Here is a 9970-nt window from a genome sequence, read left to right as displayed (position 1 = left end):
GAAAATACTGACAGGTTCTTTCCATAGCCAATGTCAAAAAGAAAAAAAAAACAAACAAAAGAAAAAAGAAAAGAAAAAGCAAGAGCAAAAACTTAAGACAGTGGACAGAAAGTAGGTCACTAAAAGCTACTCTGCACCCCCTCCCCATGGTGTTTTGGAGGACAAGAGAGATGGTGAAAAACTGGCACTAAGTGATTTTAATCTTTATGACTGTGATCAGCCCTTTAATCTTTAAACAAATTTTAATGGTCACAGAAATGCCAAGAACAACCATAAAAAAAAAGCGCTGATCAATAGGTACAATATCTTTGGGTTCGTTTCAAACCAAGTCTTGAAGGAATTGGATAGGGTTGAGGAAGGGGCACTTGAAACTGTTATCCTGGACTTGTGCACTCAGATCAAATCAAGATGAGTACAGCGAGGGAATAAACAATCGGATTAGTCATGCAGCCTAAATAAGGTCTTTGCCTCTGTCTATGAGACACAGGAGCCTCCACGTATTGTGGGTGAAATAAATCAGAGTCTGGTGGCATTGTCCGGTGGAGTCAGCTCTGTGTCCACACTTTGACTGTATGTCTAGAATCTGTGTCTTAATGTAAATTGGCTTATGGTTATGTCTTCCCTGGGGCATCAGCTTCCATCGTCCAGATGGCAGGGTGACCCTGGTGGAAATAAACATATGGTAGGTTAGATCTGTTGTGCACAGAAGAAGAATAAGTACTCCGTTATAAGAGCCAATTGAACAAAAGGGTCGATGCCACAACAGTGGGCACCTCTGACAACAGATTGCCAGGAAAGTAAATCTTTTGGGTAAGGGCTATTGAGAACTTAGGGAAGAAGAAACCTATCACTGACATGCTGCACACTGGTAGAAGGCAGGAGAAAGGGGAGTGATTTAAGAGGAAGTGGGGAAACATTAAGGTCTGGATACAAATTGTGCTTTGAAGTTCTACTGTGAGGGAATTGTCAACAACAGGGACAGCAGGACAGCTGTTCGTCCAGTTGCTTTTGATCAATGTCCATATTCTTTGGTGAGTGACTGCCTTGGTTTGGGTTTCCCCAGGAGTAGATGCCAAGGCACGGATGAAAGTGCACTAGTTAATTGAAGGAGCACCAGCAGGGGATGGGGAAGTGAGAAGACCACCAAAAAAGGGTGTGTTATCAAGCCAGATACCACTGTGAGTGATTGGAATTCAGTCCCTTTGGGGAGGCTCTGGCATCATAGGGAAAACACTTTCTCAAAGTCCTCCTACCTGAGGGGTGAGGGGGTTGGGGTACTTATGCTCCAACTTGTTTCAGTCATGGGTTGAGGACTCTTCCTGGGAACATTCATTTCACAAAACTTTACCTGTCTCCAAAGCAGCACAGTGGGTTCAGGAAATAAGAATACACCTTTAGTCAGAGAACGGCTAATGTTGCAGCTGGAAGCTGGGCAGGTGTGCACTGAGCGATAATGGTGAGGGGATGTGGGTGGTGCACTGATACCATTGCAACTGTGATTTTGCAATGGGGATAAGATAGAGGAGGGACACATACACTCACTCACATATAGATTTTATTTGTTGAGTAAATTGTGCCTGTAGATGTTTGGAAATTGGCACAGAGAAGTACAGGAAAAGATTACAGTTCTATTTCACAAAAGGAAATAGCACCTATGATGGAATGAAAGCTTTCCTCCTTCCTGTGTTATCCCTGGTGCTTGCACCCCTCTAGAAATGGGCACAGCAAATGGAATATCTTGTTCCGATAACTAAACATTATTTGAAGATAAAAACACAATTTGGCAACACGGAACTTTCTCTAAGCCTACCTGAAACTTGTGATACATTCCTGTGATAATATCATAGGCGACAAGAATTGTCAAGCCATTCGCACGAAATAGAACTCATTGTATCATGCCTATTATAGTTTTATGAAGTAACTTGCTATATTGAATTATAAAGAAAAGTATTGATTTATTGGATTTACTTTTTAACCGTTTGCTATAAAGAGGAGTCTAATGGAGAAGCATCCTTAGTGCTGACAGAGCTCCTTCCCCAAGAAGAACATAAATGGACATAAGACATATTTTCATGGGAGGGAGAAAGTAAGGCGGAGGAGGCTATATAAGGCAGAGTATCTTCAAATTTTTTTTGGTAAGGATTATAGATACATCCATTCCATTAGGAGGCACATTTGATTCAATACCTAAAGGGAAATATGACAGTGAGGTGTCATAATGTAATACCTTGACCAGTGGCTCATGGGACTTTCTTTGTCATATGGAAAACTAGCTGTACCATGATATGCCAAGGATATATCTACTCCCGGTTAAAATCCTAGTGCCAATAGAAGAACGGGAAGTGCATAGCAGGTAAAAATCTAAAAAATTGGAGCCACATAAACAGTGGTTGGTATACTTAAGAACCAAAGATTTTCTTGAGTGATTAAGACTTATGTGAAGACCAAAGCTGGTGGACAAGCCATGCCTGCAAAGCTCTGGAATGAGTTTCTCTTGGGCTGATTCTATACATTATAAATAAAATAAAGGCTATGGCATTATTTTGTAAATTTAGAATATACAAAAAAAATACACTTGGCGAGTTGAGAATGGAATATTTTGAATGGCAAAGATCTTAAATTTTCTGCTGGTGGGATCTTAAAGAGGCATCATCAAAATGTGTCTAAGAGTATGGACTTTTGAGTCCCACGGCTTGGGCTCATCACTTAGTTCTACTGTTCATTGGCTGTGTGCCTTTGCGCAGGCCATGTAACTTCTCTGTCCTTCAGTTCTTGTCTCTGTAAAATGTGGATATTCTTAGTACTATTTTATAGGGCTATTTGTAAATTATTTACAATAATGTCTGGCACATAATAAACCCTGTCAGTGTTTTAAAAATAAATACATAAGCCTGAATGGAAACGCTTTTATTGTGTTCCTTCTGTATCTCAGAGAGTTTTCAAACATTTAAATTCAGCAAATATTTACTGAGCACTCACTTAGACTGGGCATATGCCAGGTGCTGGGTAAGAATAAATTTCTGTGGTCTCTGCCCTTTCAGATGCTTAAGAGTGAGCACTTTTAAAAATTAAATTTTAAACGTACTTTGAAACAATGATAAACTTACAAAAAAAGTTGGAAGTGCAATATAAATAATCTTTACCCCTGACTTATGTGAGAATGAGTTGTCACATAATGCCCACCACCCTGATCGCTTTACAGGTCTTTCCTACAAATTAAGACATTCTCCTCCTTAACCACAACACAACCACCCACACCAGGGAAGTAACAGTGACTCATTACTACCATCTAATCCTCAGACCACCACTTGTTCTAGTCATATTCTCTATAACAAAAGGTTCCACGTAGGTTGAAATGACATATTGAATTATGTTGTCACATTTCTTTGGGCTCCTTTAGTCTCAAACGTGTCCTCAGTCTTTCCTTATCTTTAATAACCTTGACACCTCTGAACATTATTGACCAGTAACAATGTAGAATTTCCTTAACTTTAGATTTAGGCTGTGCCTTCTGAGAGCAATGATATAGAAACGATTCTGTGTTCTTTCCATTGGGTCTTCCCAGCTAGTACAGAATTTTAAATTATTCCATACCGATAATGTCCGTTGTGATCACTTGATTATGATGGAGTCTGCTAGGCTTCCCCAGTGTAAACTTATCCTTTGCTCCTCTGTAATTCTTAAGCTTTTTGTGGGAAGGTACTTTGAAACAATATAAATATTTTGTTCCTCATCAAGTTTTCAACTTACTTGTTTATTTCAGAATGGACTTCTAGTTTCCCATTTTATTCAGTGGGTTATAATCTGTTGCTATTATAATTTTTTGATGCTCAAATTGTCCGTGATTTGGCCAATGGGAGCCCATTCAAGTTGGCTTCTGTGTCCTTTTGATAGTTCTACCTTGCTCATTGAACTCTTCCTTGCTTTCTGGCATGGCAAGATATCCCACTTACCTTGTACTTTCCTTGTTCCAGCTTTGGAATCAGCTGTTTCTACAAGGATCCCTGGTTTCTTTTAGTGGAAGATGATATTTAGAAGTGAATATCTAGGCACTAGATATGCTCATTGTCATTGCTCCCAGGCCCTTGCAGTGGACAGAGCTGTATTTATTTTTGGTTATATCTATGTATATTGAAAACCACTTATTCACATCAATATATTCAATTCCAATTCAGCAACACACAGGGTTCCTTCTAGTTTTCTCCCTTTCTGCTAGGCTAAAATGCCTCCAGTATGTAACCAATCTCCCATCTCTGTGCTGTCCTGTCCTCTTGGCAGGCTCCCTCCTCTAGATTCACAGGCTCTGTCCCTCATTCTGGGGTCACTTCCACTTGCCACATGAAGCCCCTCCCCAGACTACTTGGGCTCTGACACCCCAAACTCCAGTCCCCAGAAGAGGATGCCTTTCTAGCCTTATGTGGGTTCTTACTTCCCAATGCCCAGCTGTCCCTTCCATGCTCCGTGTGGACATCAACCTTACCTGGTCTGGGCTCCAACACCCCATGCCAGGCTTCCCCTCCCATGTGAGCATCTTCCTCACCTGCTCAGGCTCTCAGTCTTTTCACTGTAACTCAGAGCAAATTCAAAAGGCTCCTCTTCAGTATATACAAAATTGAGCTTAAGAAGCCCAACCTAGAAAAACAAACAAATCTAATTTATTAACACATGTTACATTTTAAAATATGTAGCTTAGAGTACTAAGATGAAATTTGTCAAGTCTCCTGATTGCTTCCATTTTTAGCTTTAAATTAAAGCAAATGATGGGACTTGGCTGTGAGATGAGATGGAAATGAAGGCCTGTCTAGGTTTGTACGGTGTAAATCATATGCAGGCCTAGGGGGTAAGGAGGCAACGTAGACAAGGGCAAAAGGGAAGACTCTTTTCTGCCTTCTTTTTATGATTTCCCATCTTGACTCCAGAGCCAGATGTCCTGATTAAGGAATAAATGAAGATTGGGAAATAGCCAAGGGTTCAGAAAGAGAGAAGATGCTTCTGGTAGACCAGGAGGCTTCAGAGAAAAAAATATTAATCCAATTTTATGTAAGTGAATTTCCTCTCAGTACAGCAGGAAATGTAATCTCCCAGGAAAGACAGTTGAAGATTTCATTTTCTAGTTATCACTTTTCCTTTGTTAGAGAAACAATTCTACTTCAAAGACGTAAGTCTGGGGATGTTTCCTGTGAGAATGAAAATTGAAGGACCGGCTGGTGCTCTGGCCTCTTCGGGAGGCACCCCCTCAGGGGCAGCCCTTCCAGGGAGGGAAGTGGTCCCTGGGCCCAATGCTGGGCTGGAGGGCCTTGTGATGGGGGAGGGAGAGAGCGCTTCATGCTAACCTACCTGAATGAGAGCACAGAGCTGGGTTGTCCCAAGCTTCCTTTAATGACATGTCAATGGAGGAAAAAGAAGATTCCTGGAAGAAGCAAAACCGTCAAATTGTTCTTACTGTGTCCTCCCCCTAAGTGTGTGTGTCCCTGGGCAGGAAGATAAAGAAAGTAAAGCACCCCTCCCCGCACCATCCCACCATTCGACACTCCTTCTGAGGTATTCCCTCTGACCCTGTCATATCCCAAATATGTGAGTCCTAATTAAGGAGGCAACAGATCCCTCAGCCCTTGTCAGCCCAGCTGGCTCTTCACATTCCATATGGAACCAGGGAAATGCTATTCTGAGGAGAAGAAGGCTAATTTTTAGTGGGCATGACTTAACTCAACCTGCATCCCTGTTTTTCCTTTTAAGAATAATCACTTCAAAATGATTAATGATGCCTGAAGCCACCAGTCTTGCTTTCTGCGGTGAAATGCGGAACTCTGTGCATGTCTGGGTTTGTAGGAGGGTGTGCTCCACACTCCAGCGAGAGGTGGTTTCCCATACCGTACACAGTTGGGTCTTTGTTCAGAGGAGCTGTCTCTCTGGAGGAAAGGTGCTACAGAACTCGACCATCTCCCCTGCAGGGAGGGAAGGCTTCGCTCCTCTTACGGAAGGGAAGTGAAACCCTTTACTTCGTAAGGTGCCAGAACAAGAGAGTTGCTGGGTTAGTGGGAGCCTAATCCTTTCTTTTTTGTGGGACTTGAGAACAATGAGGATTGTGTCTTTGAAAGCAGGTGGGATTACTGAAGGATTACAAAGGGAATCGGTAAAACCAAGGGTCAGCGCCCTGCTGGGAGGAAGCATGGTGCTGGGACCTCTGGGGAACTGATCCCCAGGGGAGCATCCTGCTCCTCCAGCCCATTTCCAAGGAGCCGCTTTAGCTGACTCTGAACCTGTCTTCACTGAGAATCCAGAAGGGGAAGCACAGGGCAGGTTTGCAGGAGCCACATTGGATATTTTTGTGAATCCTATTTGGTAAAGAGTATGGATTACCCTTGTCTAGAAATGCTATCAGTACAGATAGAATACTGTGGAGGTTCACTGTAAAGGCTCTAACGCAGGAACAGCCAGAGGGCAGAGATGCATAGGCCAGGCATGGGGAAGGGTGCAGAACTTCCAATCCCACTCTGAGCGCCCCACTCTCCCAGGACCTCCATGTGCTCACCAACCCGGAAGCTCCACTGGTAGGTTCTTCCACAAGAATGTGGGATGTCTAGTGTTTTGTCATGTAAATGTCTCCCCTGCCCCCAATATTATCCTTTATATTATTGCTCTGAGGAAGGCGATTTGGTGAAATAGAAAAACAGACCATGAGTTTCCCTTTTCTGGAGCTCTGAGCAAACTTTCCCATGGCCCCTTCTCTCAGTAAAGTGATTTCTAGAGAAGCTGAACTTGGTATTCAGAAGGGCAGGCTGTATGGGCTAAAAGACCAGCTTAGGAGATACCGGTAAGGAAAGGGGAAGGGATCATAGTGAGGCTCTGCATACTAAGGAAGGTGCCAAGGAGTGAGGAGTGTGTGCACATGTGAATCTGTAGCAGCTGTGAATGCCTACACGTGTGTGCAAACCTTCTGCCTTCTGAGCCAATTAATTCCTATAGGTCTCTGTTTCCTCAGGCCCTGTAGCAGTACTCACTTACAGGGGGAATATGAAGAACAATGGATGACTGCGACATGGAAATTTGAAAGCATGAAGTGTTAGTGCATGATTATCTTCTACTAGAAAAGTCAGATGTAAGAAAACAAACAAACAAAAATACCCCCTCCCCAGAGAGCTCCTCTGGCTCCTCCTGAGCTGACTGTTCTTAGGTTTCCTCGTGTAAACCAGGCTCCCATTTTGCAAAACTATCTTAGAATCAACCGTGTTAGAAATAGGAAGTGTTCGTGGGCAGTGTGCCCAAGAGGTTGGAGCCAGGGCTGATCTTCATGTTAACAGGCAGAGCACCTGCTTGAGAAATCTGGGAACACAGGTTTTCTTCCCACGACACCTTCTCCATGGGAACTAATCTGTTAGCTGGGATGTGTGTCAGTTTATTTAAGAGCACGTATGCTCACAATTGTCTTCTGACTGTAAAATATGGTTTTGGGGGAGAAAATGATTATTTGCCTGCTTTAAAAAGGGTGTCTGTGTTCAGTGACAGTCACTATTTGTGTATCTACAAAACTAAAGGCAAATCATCACTAAGAAACTGGTGGTGTGCGTAAACAAAAAGGGCCCTAGAATCATCTGGACATGTGTGCCCTCTTCATGGACATGAGAATCAAAGGTATCTCCTTTCCAGCTGAATGCATTATTCCCAAATATAAAACAGGAGACAATTCATGACAGAGCATATATCTAACTTGAGTACTTAATATTATGGTGGAACATACCTTCTTAAAGAGAAACCAAAGGCTGTCAAAGTCTTAACTAGGTCTTTACTATAACAAAAAAATAATTTTTGGTCTTTGCCTATATTTTACTTTTAAAAAGCTATAAGTGGTAGTAAAGTCTTCATCCAATGTGATAAGAATGTAGAGGCCACTTGGTAGAAATCCAAAATAACAGGCTAAATAATATAATTTCCAATGTCCTTAACCCTCACCCTAACCTTAACCCTAACTCTAATTCTAACATTCATTAAGTGTCTAAAGCCTTGTGCTAAGAGCAGACACGCATCTCCTCATTTAGTTACTGTCTTGTTTCTAGGGGCTGGTGATGAGGAGGCTTGTTTCAATTCACAAATGCTTCTAGGCCATGTACTCTAAGGTTCTGGAGAGACCCAGGAGGCTAGAACCTTTATGAAGTCAGCAGAAGGAGAGTTGGGGTAGGAGGATGTGCCTGAGACAAAGAGGGTGAATGGGAAGCTGGGAAGGCAGAGGAGCCAACTAAAGACTTCAGCTAGAAGAAGGCAGTGACCCAAAATATAGGAATGTAAAAGTCATCAGACGCCCCCGCAGAGGGACAAGAACAATGGGAATGAGAAACAGCCCTAGAGGAGGTGAGTAGGAAATAATCCAGCATCAGTAAAGCAGACCCAAGGGTGAGTTGGCAACAGAAATCAGCTTGCAAAGGGGTGAGGACTGGGTTATGGCAAGTCTAGTGAGAAAGGGAAGCAGTGATATAGAATGAGGCAGCAGTTCCAGAAGGTAGCAGAGCTGTAGGTTGTTTTTCTTTCTTTTCTTTTCTTTTCTTTTCTTTTCTTTTCTTTTCTTTTCTTTTCTTTTCTTTTCTTTTCTTTTCTTTTCTTTTCTTTTCTTTTCTTTTCTTTTCTTTTCTTTTCTTTTCTTTTCTTCTTCTTCTTCTTCTTCTTCTTCTTCTTCTTCTTCTTCTTCTTCTTTTTTTTACTGGAAAATCATGAATATTCTTTTAATCACTCAACAAACATTTATTAGGTGTCTATAAATACCAAAGATTGTGGTAACTGCTGAGGATTTAGAGAGAATGTTGCAGTCTCTGCCCTTGAAGAGCTCTCCATCAGGGGACTTTCTGAGGGAGACAGAGAGGTGGACAGAAGATGCTAATGTTGGGTGTAAGAGCTCTGTGGGAGGAGAGCCTGGGGCTCTTGCCCCACAAGGCAAGGAGTATTACATTAACCTTTCCTGGGAAGGGCCAGTGATTGGAGCACCATCACAGGGGTCAATGCTGAGCTGGGCTTGAAGGCAGAGAAAACAGTGGATGCAGAGGAATGGAGAGATCTTGGTGAGCTGTATGGCTGGTATAGAGAGCACAATGCAAACAGCACTGAGGCAGGAGACCGTTTATGAGTTGCATCCATGCCGAGATCTTTGGATTTTAATGTGCCAGAAGATCAAGGGGAGGCAGCCAGTTGAACAGAGATGAAGGGATGAGAACTGAGGGGGAAGGAAGAGAAGCTGAGGGAAGGTAAAAGTGAGTGATTTCGAGGTGGTGAGGAGGAACATGAAGGGAGCTGGTGGGTCTGGCCTGGATTTCCTCTGTACAGTAGTTGCTGAGACCATCTGGCTGGGAGGGAGAGGCGGGGAGGGGGAGGGTGTCTGGAGGAGTTGCTCTGGGGAATTCCAGAGAGAAATAAAAGGATTGCCATATTGTCATTATTTGAGATTCACAAAGACTTTCATCAGATATGTAACTGACTCTCCCTGACACCATCGCCCCTACATCTGTTGTTCTGCTTTTAAATGAAGTGTGATCTTTCTTTCCAATATCCATTTTCTGCAAAGAGATCAAGTGCCAGAGGTCTGGCCATTCTGAACGGGAGCCAAGGTATATTGATTACATATTCTCTGTCCTCTTGTTGAAACTTGTTTATATTTCACAGAGTCAAACATCAACCAACAGGATGGACTTTTTATGGAACCCAATTATTGCTATCGGTGGAGGATTTTTAAGGAAAAGAAAAATCAGGACAAGTATTTAAACTCAGTGTCTGTCTAAACATGAATTCCTCCCCCTCCCATTTTTTTTTTTCTCGAAGTGAAGAATGACATGGAATATATTGCTTGGTTAGTGCAAAGAGCACTGGATCTGGAGTCCAGATCTGAGGTTTTTGCTCAGGTTGTACCATTATTCCAAGTTTATTCTTGGTTCCGGTTGGATTACAATTTTTCTGTTTTCCCCTTGACATGTCACAATTATAGAAATAC

At 42.5% G+C, this 9970-nt stretch overlaps 1 long non-coding RNA gene across 1 annotated transcript; it reads right to left on the bottom strand.

Moving 5' to 3' along the window:
- Positions 1–253: 253 nt before the first annotated feature.
- Positions 254–5406, bottom strand: LOC139008090 (uncharacterized). Its single transcript, XR_011471097.1, has 3 exons — positions 5338–5406; positions 4541–4632; positions 254–662 (listed from the first exon to the last, which is right to left on the bottom strand). It is a non-coding gene; the product is annotated as an uncharacterized lncRNA (long non-coding RNA).
- Between the last annotated feature and the right edge of the window lie 4564 nt (positions 5407–9970).

The sequence above is a fragment of the Myotis yumanensis genome, unplaced genomic scaffold (genome assembly GCF_028538775.1).
Source record: "Myotis yumanensis isolate MYYU_CA2020_CCGP unplaced genomic scaffold, mMyoYum1.0.hap1 SCAF_4, whole genome shotgun sequence".
NCBI lineage: Eukaryota > Metazoa > Chordata > Mammalia > Chiroptera > Vespertilionidae > Myotis > Myotis yumanensis.
This window is presented reverse-complemented; position numbering and strand designations above follow the sequence as displayed.